The 15279-nt window shown below is 48.6% G+C and overlaps 1 protein-coding gene across 1 annotated transcript in view; it reads right to left on the reverse strand.

Moving 5' to 3' along the window:
* EPB41 (erythrocyte membrane protein band 4.1) overlaps positions 1 to 15131 on the reverse strand; it is a 145036-nt gene extending 129905 nt beyond the window's left edge. Inside the window, exon 1 of the mRNA XM_080921123.1 lies at positions 14989 to 15131. The gene's annotated coding sequence lies outside the window, so the exon portion shown is untranslated. The remainder of the gene's footprint in view (positions 1 to 14988) is intronic.
* Positions 15132 to 15279: the final 148 nt, after the last annotated feature.

Raw genomic sequence — 15279 nt, forward strand, 5'->3', positions numbered from 1 at the left:
ATCACCCGAGAATTTGGCGTCTCCACTCTCTGGCTCCCTGACAGGCAGGAAGAGGCGGTTCCGATTACCAGGCTGCCTCACTGGGGAGCAAGAAGGCTCAAATGAGACCTGCAGGGTGTAGGATTTCTGCAGATTACAAAGCACCACACTGCAACAAACCTGATTGGTTTGTTTTGATTGGTCTCAAACTCTGAGAATTTGCCTAGCTCCACCTCCCAAGTGCTAAGATTATAGGTGCATACTAACACTTTGTCCTAAGTAAGACTTTTAAGTTTCTTTGTTTTTTTTTTTTTTTTTTTTTTTTTTTTTTTTTTTTTTTTAGGGGACTGGAAAGATATCATAACAGTTAAAAGCGTTTGCTGCTCTTACTGAGGACCTGGGCTCAGTTCCCAGCACCCACACAGCAGCTTACAACCATCTGTCTCTCCAGTTCTAGAGGACCCAACACCTTCTTCTGGACCATGTGTGGCACACATGTGGTATACAAATATGTATGCAGGCAAAATAGTCACACTTTATAAAAATTATCTTTAAAATATATTTATGTGTGTGTAGGTATGTATGTATGTGTGTATGTGTGCCTGCATGAGTTTACGTACATCACATGCATGTGGAAGTCTGTAGAGGCCAGAGAGGGTGTCATCAGCCCTGGAGTTACAGCAGTTTTGGGCCTCCTGATCTGGGTGCTGGAAACTAAATACTCTATAAGAACAGTAGGTAAACAGTCTCAACCACTGAACCATTGCTCAGACCCCACGACTTTTGTTTTGTTTTGTTTGGGTGGGTGGGGGATGTTGGTCTTTTGAGACAAGGTTTCTACATAAAGCCTTTTCTAGCCTGGAACTCACTCTATAGATCAGTCTGGCCCCAAACTCAGAGATCCGCCTGCCTCAACCTGCCTTGACTTTTAACTTAAATCTGTTATTGACCACATGGAAAGGAGCCTCCAGTGGAGGGTCCCTGAAGTGAGCACCCTAATGGAGCTCCTCTTTTGTGCAGGCTTAGGGACACCAAGGAAGGAGCAAGATGAGTAATTACAGTAACAGTCACCAGCAAAGTCATCTCCCATGTCGGTGACAGAAGGAAAAGGTAGATTGTGGGGTTTGGAGTCAAGGAAACCTGGGTTCAAACCAAAGCTCCACCACCGACATGCTAAGTCACATCCCCACCCTCCCTTATCTGGAAGTGGAGAAGGGATGTGTCAGGTTCCAAGTGTTGTATGCAATGTCACTACACCTCCTAAGGAGGGCAGACTGCCTCCCCTTTACAGATGAAGCAGGATTTCAGAGAAGCAGGACATGTCCCCAAGATCCCTGGGCCAGTAAAGCCACTTAGCCTATGCTGCAGCTAGTCATTCCCATGATGGGCTCTGTCACCATTCCAGCAAAGACAAACAAGCCTCGGTGCTGGTCACGTGCTCCTAGAACACTCCACACCCACCCCACTGCAAGGCGTAAATAACCACACTTTCTAACTATAGGAAATGAAACCAGAGAGGTAGTTTGCCCAATGCCACAAAGCAGGAAGGAAGGTAACTGCATGTCTGACTTATCCAGTCCCCTGCCCATTATACTGCCCTGCCTCTTTTCCAGGAAAGCCAAGCAGGCAAGTCATCTTGCTTGACAGATGAAGCCCAGTAAGAAGCACTGTTGTGCCTAAGATCACCACCAAGTCAACAACTTAGAAGGGACTTAAGCTAAGCTCCTAGTCTTTGTGTTTCTTCAGATTTGTGTGTGTGTGTGTGTGTGTCTGTGCCAGTGTGTCTGTGTGCTGGGTAGGGTTGGACTTGTGTACTGTGTATTCAGATGCTGAGTTCTCTGCCCCAAGGTCAGGTTGCAGTCTGGGCCTGGGCATTGTATTGACCAATGTGCTGTAAAGAATGCTCCCCATAATCTCTGACTGGAGGATAAAAGTCTGGAGCCTGTGACTGGGCAGGGGAGAGGAAGAGGTGGGACTGAAAATCGGTCTCAGGTAGGGACCATGAGAGAAGGAAGAAGGGAGGCGAAGGAGGTTGTCATGAGGCAGGTAGAAAATGAGCATATGGCCATGAGGAAACCATCCTGAAGACACCCAGGGAGAAGAGCAACAGTTAGCAAGTAACAAGGGAGCCTGTGGTTCGATGCGGGTTAGAATAGCTCAGAACCTATCCAGTTTAGGCTTACGGCTTAATAAAAAGACCAGATTTTTGTCTTTTATTCAGAGGCTGTATGGGCTAAAATGGGACAGAACCCCCCCCCCACTGTAAAATTAATACAATAGCTGTGTTTGTGTGTATATGTATGTGTGTTTGTGTGTATGTATATGTACACAAGTGCCTTTGGAAGCCAGAACAGGAAGTCAAATCTGTGTGTGTGTGTGTGTGTATGTGTGTGTGTGTGTGTGTATGTATGTATACAAGTGCCTTTGGAGACCAGAACAACAGGAAGTCAGATCCCCTGAGGCTGGAGTCACACACAGCTTGTAAGCTGCTGCAAACGGGTGCTAGCAACCACATTCTGGTCCTCTGTGAGACTAGCATGCATTGCCAACACAAGCCAACACTAGCATAAGCTGGTCTATTTTAGAATACTGGGGATTCACCCCAGGGCTTTCTGGGTACAAGGGTTCTACCACCAAGTTACACACCTAGCCCCACAGTCCTGCTTTTACACCTAGTATTATTTTCTCCACTCACGTCTGCTGAGTCCTGGACAACTGAACATGGGCATTTGGAAGTCCCATAGCCAATCCCTTGGGAGTGTGAGAGCCCTACTACACCAGGCTAGCCCTAGAAAGCAGAGTGCTCGGGAGAAATGGTGCAGGATACTGTCCAGGGAGAGCGGAGAACCTGTGAGTCTCTCACTTTGAAAACCTTGGTCTTGATCTCCCTAAGTTGTTGTTGGCTCAGACTGGGAGCTGGGGAATCCACTTCACTGGCACAGCTGTCTGCTATGATTTCTGCTGAAAACACAAAAAACTCCATCGTGTGGGCCTACGTGCTAATTACCAATAATGACATAATAGCCATTGTGGGCCCAACAGCCAAACAGCCCCAACGAGAAATTCTGCATCGCTCAGATTTAGGAACAAAAGACGTAGGCACTGCAGCTGAAAGTGATGCCCTAGCAGAAAATACCAGGAGCAAAGGGGCCTCGGAGTTGACCCAGCCACAGTATTATCTGGCAAGCGGACAGGGGAATGAGCAGCCACTTTCCCTGGTCATTAACTGAGAATCTACTACACACCCAGCATATGTAAAGCCTGCAAAGGAGGCCTTCATTTACCCATCAATACACACAGACACTTTTCTTTCCTCCTTTCTTTCTTCCTTTCTTTCTTTTTTTCTTTCTTTTTCTTTTTTTTTTTTTTTTTTTTTTGATATTTCAAAAAGCTTTATTTTTTTTTCTTGGTCCAAGACTTGGGAGAGGCTCCAGGATGGTTACTAAGCTGCATAGTGGCTTTAGAGGTTCATTCACGTGGAGGTCCTGAGGCAGCTGGTGCAGAGCAGAGAGAGCCCCTCGGAAGGCACAGAAGCCTCCTAATCCACACAGACACTTGTTAAGCACCCACTAAGTGCCATCCATGCCGTTTTAGGTACAAAGGATGAAACACTGAATAGGCAAAACCCACCAGCATCACCAAGCTTACATGAGGGGAAACCGACAAGTAATCCATAAAAGACAGTACTTTGGAGTGATAGATAACATAGAGAAAAACACGAGGAAGGAGGTGATGTGGCACCAGGGATCAGAGAAAGAACAGTTAGGTGGGCGTGAGACTCACACCTCTAATCCCAGAGCTTGGGAAGCAGAGGCAGAGATATCTCTATGAGTGTAAGGCCAGCCTGGTCTATACAGTGAGTTTCAGGACATCCAGGGCCACACAGAAAGACCTTGTCTCCAAACTGTGCTTAAATTAAAAGTGATGGTTGGGGGTGGCAGGGGAGTTATGTGCATGTGAGTGCAGTGCTCAGAGGTCCACAGATCCCTGGAGCTGGACTTATGGCTGAGTCACCTGATCTGAGTGCTGGGAACTGAACTCAGGGTCTAGGAGTCTTGAACCCAGGTACTCTGTAAGAGCAACAAGAGCTCTTATTCATGAGGCATTTCTCCAGCCCTGAGGCTAGAATTTAAACAGAGTCTCTTGTAGCCCAGGATGGCATCAAATTCACTATCTAGCTAAAGTTAACCTCCTGCCTCCACCACTGAGTGCTGGGATTACAGGTGTGTGCCACTCTGCCATGCTGGGTTCATATGATGTTGGAGATGCTAGAAATCCAACCTAAGGCCTCAGGCATGCTCAGCAAGTACCCTACCAGCTGGCTATACCTCCTAGCCCTAGCACTCCACTTTTAAACCTGTCATAGAACACAAACCTGTGATTGCTACCGACCCTCCTTTTATAAATCAATGCAGAGGCAGAGAAGATGGTGACACCCAAAGCCTGCCAGCCTGCCAGCTTCTAACTCAGAGCTGGAGAATCTGGGGCTACTTCCACCCTGCCACAGTCTGAGTCGCTGGCCAGGTTTTCTCTTTGAAGTCTGCATCATCCTTATTAAGTTCCTAGAAACTCAGAATCCATCTCTGTCCCTTTGGCCTAGACCTAGGTAGGGCAGGACCCTTTCTGCTATCTGCCTTTCCAAAGAGTGCGCACAGTGGTATCTAATCAGGGGAAGCTACAGAAGAGAAACTCTTAGGTGAGGCTAAGGCTAGGATGCTGAGCATCTGGCTTTAAAACTGGTTTATCAGGTTCCGTTTCTCCAATAAGAAACCTATCAGACAGGCATGGTGGCACACACCTGTAATCTCAGCACTCAGGAGATTGAGGCTGGAGTATGTGATTTCAAAAATAGCATAGGGCTATATGTGGAGAGTACCAAACCAGCCTGGAATACAGATCAAGACCCTATTTCAAAATTCCAAAAGGGGGGGGGTTTGCTGGAGAGATGGCTCAATGGTTAAGAGAATTTGCTGCGCAATCATGTGGATCTGAGTTCCTATCCAGCACCCACATAAGGTGGGTGTGACCAAGTGCTGCTTCAACTCCAGCACTGTATGATATGGGACAGAGATGGGAAGATCACTGAAGCTTGCTGCTTGCCAGCCTAGATGAGCAATGGGCGCTTCACACTCAGAGAGAGACCCTGTTTCGAAGGTAAGGTGAAGAATGATACAGGCCCTCCTCTGCCTTCAATACACATACAGGCATGTGCATATGTCACTATATATTTACTACACAAATACACACACACACACACACACACACACACACACACACGAGAATATGCACACGCCAAATCCAAAAAGAAAAAAGGAACCATATTAAACTCCGAGAAGACATTTAAGAAGTAGCAGTTTGTGATCCTAGAACTCAAGAAGCTGAGGCAGGAGGATTGCTGTGAGTTGAAGGGAAGCCTGTATTACATCGTCAGACCATATGTCAAATAGACAAAGCAGCGGTTGTAGTTGACAACAGCTGCCCACCTTTGGGAGTTACTGGAACTTCCTTTTCCCTATCAACATTTTCACAGCAAGACCAGCCCCGTCCACAGCAGGGGAAACCAAGGCTCACAGACCTGAAGCCATACACACACTGAGGGGTCAGAGCAGGGAGCCCAGAGTCATAGCCCTCTGGCAACACTGGCTTCTACACCAGTCTAGGGTCCTGCTTCTGATGCAAAGATACCCAGAGGAGATCCAGGTCTGCACTGGCCATGGCCTTCAGAGATACAGACCTTCATGCCTGACACCTGTCTCCAGGCCAGAAGAAGGGAGCCTAATCATCAGTGTCCAGGAAAAAAGAAAGCTACAGCTGCCCAAATATGTTTGTCCTTGTTTCCGGACCACTGTTGGCTTTGGCCTCCAACCAGAGAGAGTCATCTAGGGTAGGGGACAGAGGGTGCCTAGGCCTCAGGACTAAGAGTCCTTTGGCCTGACGCCAAGAGGGTCAAGGGGCAGGAGGCAAGCTAGTTCGGCAGAGGGCCAGAACCCCCCTGGAGACTTAAGCTTGTTTCTTACTCTTTTCCTTCCTCTGCCAGGACGGGCAGAGGAAGGCTGGGCGGGGATGAGGAGGTGGAGAGGTTTCATGATGATCTCATTAGAGCTCCTGTGTGTGTATGCACAGTATAGACACTGGGCCAGTTCTGGGGGATCACATCATTGATGCCTCTGAGGAAAGCCAGCATGTTCCCATTCCCCTGAGATGGAAACTAAGGTACAGAGAGGGCAACAGTGCCTGAATGCCACTTAGTTTGTCAGTGACAGAGATGGCAGAAAACCCAAATTGCTGGCCTCTAAAAGAGTTACCTGGGGTGGGGATAAGAAGGGAACGGGCAGAGAAGCGAAGGAACAGTGTTCCACTGCCCACCAAGAGAACTCATCTTCTGGTTCTTTGTCCTTTCCTCTGAGTCCTAGGAGTTGCCCTGATGCTCTGGGCTCACTGTGCACCTGAGGGACAGGAACCCCTGGGAGTCACCTGTGCCCCTAGAACCTAAGCCCGGGCTTCATAGACATATATCATCTAGTTGTCTTTCACTGATGGATCTGAGAGACAGGCAAAATGGGTTTTTGTATCTGTGTGTTCAAGGAAAGGAAGGGTAAGAGAAGGGTGACACAGGCCCAGAACACAGGGTTTCTCTGAACCACACAGGCCTTGCTGGGTACCAACACCAAAGAGTGCTTATCACTGCCAGACCCACCAAAGTCATACTAAGGAACCCCTGAGAAGAAGGAGTTCTGAAGACCACAAACCAATGGCCTCCACGGCCGGCTCAGTTGAAGAGGGAAGTCAGTGAGGCGCAGATAAGTATCTTCCTTCTCCACACTGCTGTCTCCTCTGCTCAGGTGTACCCGAGCCCACATATCTACTGCATCTAGTCACCCCCAGACCCCAAGGCCTCACTCTCCCCCTGGTCCTCTCTCACCTGTCCACTGCAGCCCTTCATTTTGTGGCCCTGCCTCTGACACAGACCTAACATCTCCCACTGTTCCATGGCACCGTTCCCGGCCCCAAATCTCAGCATTCCTCCCCTAAACAGGTGGCCCTGCTTCTGCTCTCCCTGTGTAATATGTAATGGCTCCCCAATGCCCTGGGGGTCAGGCCTCAAATTTTCCTCAGCCTGTCTTTGAAGGCACATTTCCCCAGGTCCTGGCCTTGGCTCTACATCTTGGAACGTACAATTCCTCCCAATAGGACTGGCCTTTCTTAGTCTCTGCCGAAGAACGCCTATTCACACTTCAGTCTCAGTCGAAGTTGGACTCGGGGGCCCTTCGGCCCAGTTAGATTCTGAGCTTTCCCAGGGGCAGAGGAAAGGGTCCATACAGAGTCAGCTCTAACCCACTGCCAGCATGAGCCTGGCACAGAACAGGCACCACAAAAGGCAGATGTTTAGGACATAGAGACACATTCTTCCATGAAGTCACCTCCCTCCCTTTACCCTACAAGTCCTTTTTGGAACCTGTCAAACTAGTTTTCACCTGTTCACAGCAGTGCCCTCCCAGACCTGGTTTCCACTGTCCCAAGAGGGACATCTTTACATTCCCAGAATGATGCCCATAATCACAATTAGGGTAATCATAACCATCACCACCATTTATTAGGTGTTCCGGTGTGCACGGCTATTTAATCCTCAAAAGAACCCTAAGAGGGAAGGAGATTTTTTTTTTTTTAATTGTCCTCATTTTACAGATAAGGAAATTGAGTTTCCAAGAAGCTATCTGGCCTAAGGTCACCAGTAAATAAACAGTGCAGGGGTCACAGCCAGGTCTGTCTGACCTGCAAGCCACCCTGCTAATTCCTGCTTTCTATAATCTTGTCTCCTAGAGTTTAGAGCAGCCGCCCCCAGCAGCCTGGGTCTGGGTATCAAAGATGGGCAGAGAGGACACTAATGCCATCCTGCTGTTTTAGGATGGCTCAGGGATTAAGAGCACCCACATGGTGGCTAACAGTCTGGAGCTCCAATTTCAGAGGATCCGACACACCCTCTTCTGGCTTCTGAGGGCAGCAGGCACACATGTTGTGCATAGACATACATGCAAGCAAAACATCCATACATATAAAAATAAAAACAAATACTCTGTATAGGAAAACAGTCATTGTTCAGGAGGTCACTGGGAGGAAGACAAGAGATGATGTGTCTGGAAGAGTTGACAGGCCCAGTGAGAGAGACGAGACGGCTCAGTGGGGAAGGCTTGGCACAGACGTAGGCTTAAAGCACAGGGAAAGGAACCGACTCTCAAAACATGTCCTCTAACTTCCCCACTTGTGCAGTGTTACAGAAACATCCAACCTATCCAATATTTATCTTTCTGTCTGTCTATCTCTTCCTTTCTTTCTGACACACACACTAATAATAATAATAATAATAATAATAATAATAATAATAATAATAATAATAATAATACAATTTAGGGCTGGGCTCAGTGGTTAAGAGCACTGACTGTTCTTCCAGAGGTCCTAAGTTCAATTCCCAGCAACCACATGGTGGTTCACAACCATCTGTAATGGGATCTGATGCCCTCTCCTGGTGTGTCAGAAGACAGTGACAGTGTACTCATAGAAAATAAATAAATAAATCCAAAATAATTATAATGATAAAATGTAAAACTTAGAATAAAAATTTAAAAATAAGTTAAAATGATTAAAATAGGGCTGGAGAGAGGGCCCAGCTGTTAAGAGCACTGTCTGTTCTTCCAGAGGTCCTGAGTTCAATTCCCAGCAACCACATGGTGGCTCACAACCATCTGTGATGGGATCTGATGCCCTCTCCTGGTGTGTCAGAAGACAGTGACAGTGTATTCACATAGATAAAATAAGTAAATCTTTTTTTTAAAAAAAATGATTTAAAAAGAACAGCAGACAAGCAGACTATGGAAAACAAGATAATTGGCAGTAACACGTATGACGTGACTTTTTCAGGTCACCTACACCTAAGAGGACCAGCTAAAGACAAGAGACCAGTGATGCTCATTGACTGCTTACCTACCTGTCTGAGTTACCTCTCCAGGAAAACAGCCCTTCATTTAGCCCTGTCCCAAAGTCAGACAACCAAGACTAGGAAGGGCAACTGAGCCAAGTCACAGCAAATCACACTCACACTAGGCTGAGCCCTGTGTGTGATCCAGTGCTAGGGTGTTCAGGGGCTGCTGACCCCTGTATTCTAGTCTGGTTAATAAGAGTTCAAATTAAGAGGAAGGAGCCCCCCCACACACACACAAATGAACACTTCCTTGAACCCTCTTCCAGAAGGAGCCTAGGGCTAGAGGCAGCCAAAGATTACTGATCAGCCCCATGCTGCGCTGCTTCTAGCCGCTGGGAAAAAGTCCTATGATGTAGATGTCACAAGGAAGGTCACAAGATCCAGAGAAGTTTCCCACTTGTTCAAGGTCACACCTTTGGGAATGTTGACTATATCCGGGAACCCTGTGGAATCCCTCCTCACCCCTCCCAGCTTCACATCAAACATTCCTGCTTGCCCCTTGGGAAGTTTTCCATCAAGCAAGGCTAAAGGCTCTGCCACGTCCTCCCAAAAGATCCAGTTGCTTAGCTGCTCCATCTATGTGATGGATGCCCCCTCCCCAAACTGTTCCTAGGACCTAGAATTCACAACTGTATGGGGAGATAAGGGTCTTATATTTTCTGAGTCTCAAAGATAGTGTACACTTTGTATCCATCTTACATTTTTCTGAACCTCAATGATAGTGGTTACTTTGTATCCATTAACAATGTCTATTTAGTACAGCTGGGTAAGGAGTAGATCCTTAGCAAACATCTTCATTCAGAAACGTTCATTGGGCACTACTACATGCCATTCTATCCTTGGTGCTTAGAGACATAAGCGGGAACAGATAAACAAACACCCTTGTCCTCATGGGGCCTATGTAGAGGAGCAAATCCATGCATCTCAAAGGTATCAATCTTCTCATTTCACAGAAATGAAAGTGGAATACAAAGAGGTGCCCATTTGTAAGTAGAAGAAGAAGGATTCTATTCCATGTCATCCTTCCTAAAGACCTCTGGGCCTTTGTCAGCTCAGCCCAAAATCAGTATCCACCATGTCAAATATCAAGAAAGAACCGACTCGGTATCTTAACTCCAGATGCCCTGACCCCTTGTGCTTCCCAGTGACCTCAGAGGCACACACACCCTTCAGAATGGCACAGTACAGCCAGTTATGTCAAAGCAGTACTCACCCAGAAGTAGATGTTGTGGTCACACAGCCAGTCAGGGGGAGACAGTGCAGCCATCGTCACGGTGGCACATGGAAGCAAAGGACAAAAGTGAGACACAGCACAGCTATCAAACTCTGGGGTCCTGATCAGCTGCACTTGGGCCAGTGGAGAACCTGTCCCCTCTTCTACCCCCACCCAGAGTGCCTCTGGCACTCTGAGGACCAGAGATCATGGGGGCAGCTAGCATCTGAAAATCCACCCTGGAGTTTATCAGGCTGCCCTGGGTCCATTCTCCTATCAGCATCCATAGCAGCACCAGGTACCAGGTACCGAGGATGCTGTCTGAAGTCACACAGGACCTTAGCCATGTGTGCCTACAGTGCAGCGTAAAGGCGCTGGTGTAAATTTACTTCATTACTTCCGTGATGCATGCATCAAGGAGACCTTAGGTACCTGGGGTCAAATCCTGCCTCCACTTACTCTACCACTGGTACCACTCACACAATTTCCTACCTTCTCCCTCCGTGCTTCCTTTACTTACCTGTAACATGGAGGGCATCATTCAGATCCACCGCTTAGAGCTACATAGGAGTCTAAGAGTTCACATATGTAAGACTTTTTTTTTTTAACAATAGTTGGCATATAATTTGTTCATAACTTGTAGCTACTATGACTACAGGGGGCTTTGGATTGAACAATGACCTGCCACCATATTCTCCCAGTTTTACAGATGTTCCAGTTTACTCTTCACAGTCACCTGGACACTGTGAAGGTGAAATTTTTATTGTTCCCATTTTACAGACAAGGGCAGGGGGTGAAGGGACTTCTGTCTCTGTCCTTGGTGGCATCATATGGGTCTTTTTTTTTTTAAGATTTATTTATTTTATTCATGTAAGTGCATTGTAGTGTCTTCAGACACAGCAGAAGAAGGCATCATATCTCATTACAGATGGTTGTAATTTTTTAAATTGAAAATGCATAAATAAATAAATTTTAAAAAGAAAAATGTCTTTAAGATACCTTGATTTATGCTCGTGACCACCCACCCCATAACGTATGACTCTCTTCCACATAATATATATTTTTGCTTTTATTTTTAACCTTTCATTGTATTTTTCTTCGTTTATGTTAAGATTTATTTATTTATTTTATGTATATGAGTACACTGTTGCTGTCTTCAGACAAATGGAATCTCATTACAGATTGTTGTGAGCCACCATGTGGTTGCTGGGAATTGAACTCAGGACCTCTGGAAGAGCAGTCAGAGCTCTTAACCACTGAGCCATCTCTCCAGCCCCATCATATGGGTCTTAAAGTCTAGTAAGGTGATCAAAGCTCATGTCTGCTTGAATTCTGTTCTCTAAATTTTCCTTCATTTCTTCCCCTTGGTCTCTGCAGTACTGGGTGCATTTCCCCTTGGTCTCTGCAGTACTGGGTGCATTTCCCCTTGGTCTCTGCAGTACTGGGTGCATTTCCCCTTGGTCTCTGTGGTACTAGGTGCACTGCCCTGACACACCTTTGAATACTTTCATCTGAAACTCTTGTCAAACAGCCAGCTTCGGGCGAATGCAAGCTGTTCCTGAAGCCACCTCTCCTGGCTCAGTCACTGGCACCTTGACCCCTGGTCTATTCCTAAAGCTTACCTCAGCTACTAATCATTCAAACAATCATTCAAATCCACCTTTTATAGATGAGGACATCAAGGCCCAATGTGGACTCAACATTACTTTTTAATGCCCAGCTCTTAAACCTAGATGCTTTAGTATGGCCTTCTGAATAAACATCAGTGGGCCCTTAGCTCCAGGTGTCCCTTATCTCTTTCTCCAGCCTGTTCCCAGCTTCCCGGATTAAACATCCCAGAATTCAGAGCTCAATCCAGAAGTCAGTAGGCAATTCTACAGGTTAGGACTAGGGAATGAGCTAGTATGGGTAGAGTACTAGAAAATGAAGGCTTCACGTCTTAGGGAAGAAAGGGTTTCAGAGTTGTCTCTAGGTTCAAATCCCAGGTCAGGCACTTCACAGCTGTGTGACTTTGGTCAAGTCAATTTGCCCCCATAAATGCCTATGGACAAGGATGATGCCTCATGAGAGGCTAAAGATTAAGCAAGTTAATGTCACACACAAACTTAGAACAGGAAATAGGCAAGGGCCCTAACTAATTAGAGAACAAGGCTAAAAACAGTCTGTGGGCTCTCAACAGGCAACCTCAACCTAAGCCCATTCTAGCTCTTTGTACAGTATGAGTCTGTTCTAAACCAGGTCATGAGGTATGATCAGTTTCTGTTGTCAAAGGTCCCCAATCCAGGAGAATGACAATGGGTGCTAGAGGACACACAGAGACTCAGGGCTCATTTCCCTCTTGATATTATAGAAGGAAATTGAAATCCAGGAGGAAAAGTACCTGGCCCAAAGACTATGAAAGGACAGAACCTTGCTCTGTGATAAACCTTAGGGATAAACTAGGGAAATTCTGAATACACACACACACACACACACACACACACACACACACATACCCATACACCAGAGTTCACACACGTGCTTACACGCTGTGCACAGAGACCTGCCTGTCTTACAAACCCAACAGATCTCAGCCACCATAGCCTTGGCAATGAGGCCTATGTGAGTATCCTCTCCAGTTCTGTTCCTGGGAAACCTGTATAGCACATAGTAGATACTCCAGAGGCTTAAGAAATAACCAAATAAGGTTTTTCTGGCTTCAGCCTAAGGGCCATCTCTAGGCCTCTCTCTTTGTATCTTCCTTCCTGATTCCCACCCTAGTGGCTATCTCTCACTCTGTGCCCAGGTCCTAAAAGCTGGGCCTAGCTCCAGCTCACAGAATGCTGGGCCTGCCCTTGCGTCAGCACCTTCTCAGCCAGCCCAGGATATTCCTGTTCAATGCAGCCAGCCAGGCTCCTGGCCAGGGTCCACTCTGCAGAGAGGGTGCTGGCTCAGCCAGAGCCTTATCACCACTGGCCTATAGGTGGGGCAACCTGGGAGTCCTGAGAGCTTCTACTGGCACCCACAGCCTACAGAGGAAAGCCAGCTTGGTCTAGACAATGTGACTATGTGTTGATCAGGAGACAGTGGGGTGTGGGGTGCCACCCACACAACCAGCCAGTCCACCCAAGCACCATGCTGCTGGGACCTGGCAGGCCTTGGCTGAATCTCCTATACACACAGGGAAACCTTGGGTTTCCCCACTCCATTCCTTTCTTAAAACACCCCACACCGTCATATTCTTATAGCAGAATCTGGCCACTGTATAAATACTTAATGCTTCATTTGATTCTGCTAATGCCTACAAGGTCCAGATTACTAGCCAGGGGGCACTGGGAGAGATGAAGTGAGTCATGCAAGGCCACACAGTAACAACTGGGCTGGGAATCAAGCCTGGTTCTTCTGAGTGCAAAATCGGTGCGGTACTAAAACCGCCCTCCCTCTCCGTTCCCTACAGTCTCTGGTGGCCTTTCTTCCCAGACCTTGCATCTCCTTTTGCAGTGTCCCATCCCCATCCCCACAGTTAATAATTCCCACCCTACAACTGCTGTGACACCTTGTTTCTGTGAAGTCAACAGCAGCAGGTACCGCAGGCTGCCACTGTAAGTTATTTCTGAGGTGTCTGCCTTAGGACAGATGCCAAGGAGTCACCCCAGCAGGTGTTTCTATCTCTCTTCTCCCTCCATTCCCAGGCCAAGCCTCCTTATTCTTCCTTCCTCACCCCAGCCTCCTGCCAGCATCCACCAGTCCAGGCCAGTGACTCGGGTGAGGACTACATGTGGACAATAGCTTACTAACGTGTGGGGGAGGAGAGATTCTGCGACAGTGCTCTGTCCTCTCTTGTCCCTTCAGTAGCTGAGGACCCCTGTCTTGGCACGCTCCCTAAAACTCCTGGCTGTCTTAAAGCCCACCCGGAACCAGACATTCTCCCAGACGTTTAGAAGAAGGCTCCCGGAGAAGGCTGCCTTCTTCCTGTTGCAGGAACTTAAGGGGTCAGTTAATTGCAGCCATTGTCTCCCAGGGGAACACGAGAGCCTTGGAATAACTGTACACAATCCCTAAGGAAGGGTGCTCCCCTGTCCTTTCAGGGCAGATTCAGCCTGGGGTCAAGCGGAATAAGTCTCCGCCTCTAGCCTGCAAGGCTGCAGAGGTCCGGTCCTCCCCCAAAGAGGTGGGGCCCCCAGGAAAGTGCGGCTTGAAGCCCAAGACAACTCTTGAGGAAACACTGAGGGCAGACAGGGAAATATGTGAGACAGGGAACCCAGAGACGACGGAATAGGAGCCTGATCCCGAGCCGACCCAGGAGACCTGAGGCAGAGGAAGTCCCAGCCTGGACGCGAGGGCGTGCGTCCGGACGGTGACTCAAGGGCCACCCTGACCGGCAGAGCCAGGGCCGCAGCTCGCGGGTCCCCGGGTCCAGAAATTCAAGAGTCAGTTACGTAAGGACCCAAGCAGGGCTCCCGGGGTCCCCCTCCCACCGCCCTCTGGGTCCCCAGGAGCACGCGGGCGCGCAGGGTGGGGCTGACGGGTTGACCTGGGGCTGCGCCGGGGCGCAGAGACCTGCTGCGGACGAACACCCACGACAGGACCCCAGGTCCCGAGCGAGCTTCTGCACGCCGTCTCCCGAGCTCCGCACACCCTCGACTTTGAGACTCCAGAACCCCTGGGGACCTGAAGTTTAGAGCATGCAGCTCAGGACCTCCGGTACCCCAGCCGGGGATCCCGTGACCCTCGGCTCACAGCTCCCGGGACGGCCCGGGTCCTTGGGAGCGGGCTTCTGGGTCCTGCACCTTGTCCCTCCCAAGCACTGGGGCCACCCCCTAAGGCGGTCCAGGCTCACCTGGGCTGCACAGGACAGGGACCTGGCAGGGACCTGGCCGGGCCGGGCCGGGCCGCGTCCTCGCTCTCTGCGGCTCTCTCCCTTTAAGAGGTTCCTGCCACTTTGCCCCGCCGGGGGCCTCCACCTGCACTGACAGAGCAACTCTGATGCGAGGCCCCGCCCTCCTCTCGAGAGGACCTCTAATTGGTGCAGATAACTGCCAATCTTTGGGGCGGCGGGCAGGACCAGGCACAGCAGTCCGACTGTTGCAACCGGGAAGGGGCGGGGGCTGCAGGTGCGGCCAGGCTGGGA

The sequence above is a fragment of the Micromys minutus genome (genome assembly GCF_963924665.1).
Source record: "Micromys minutus genome assembly, chromosome: 9".
NCBI classification, from domain to species: Eukaryota; Metazoa; Chordata; class Mammalia; order Rodentia; family Muridae; genus Micromys; species Micromys minutus.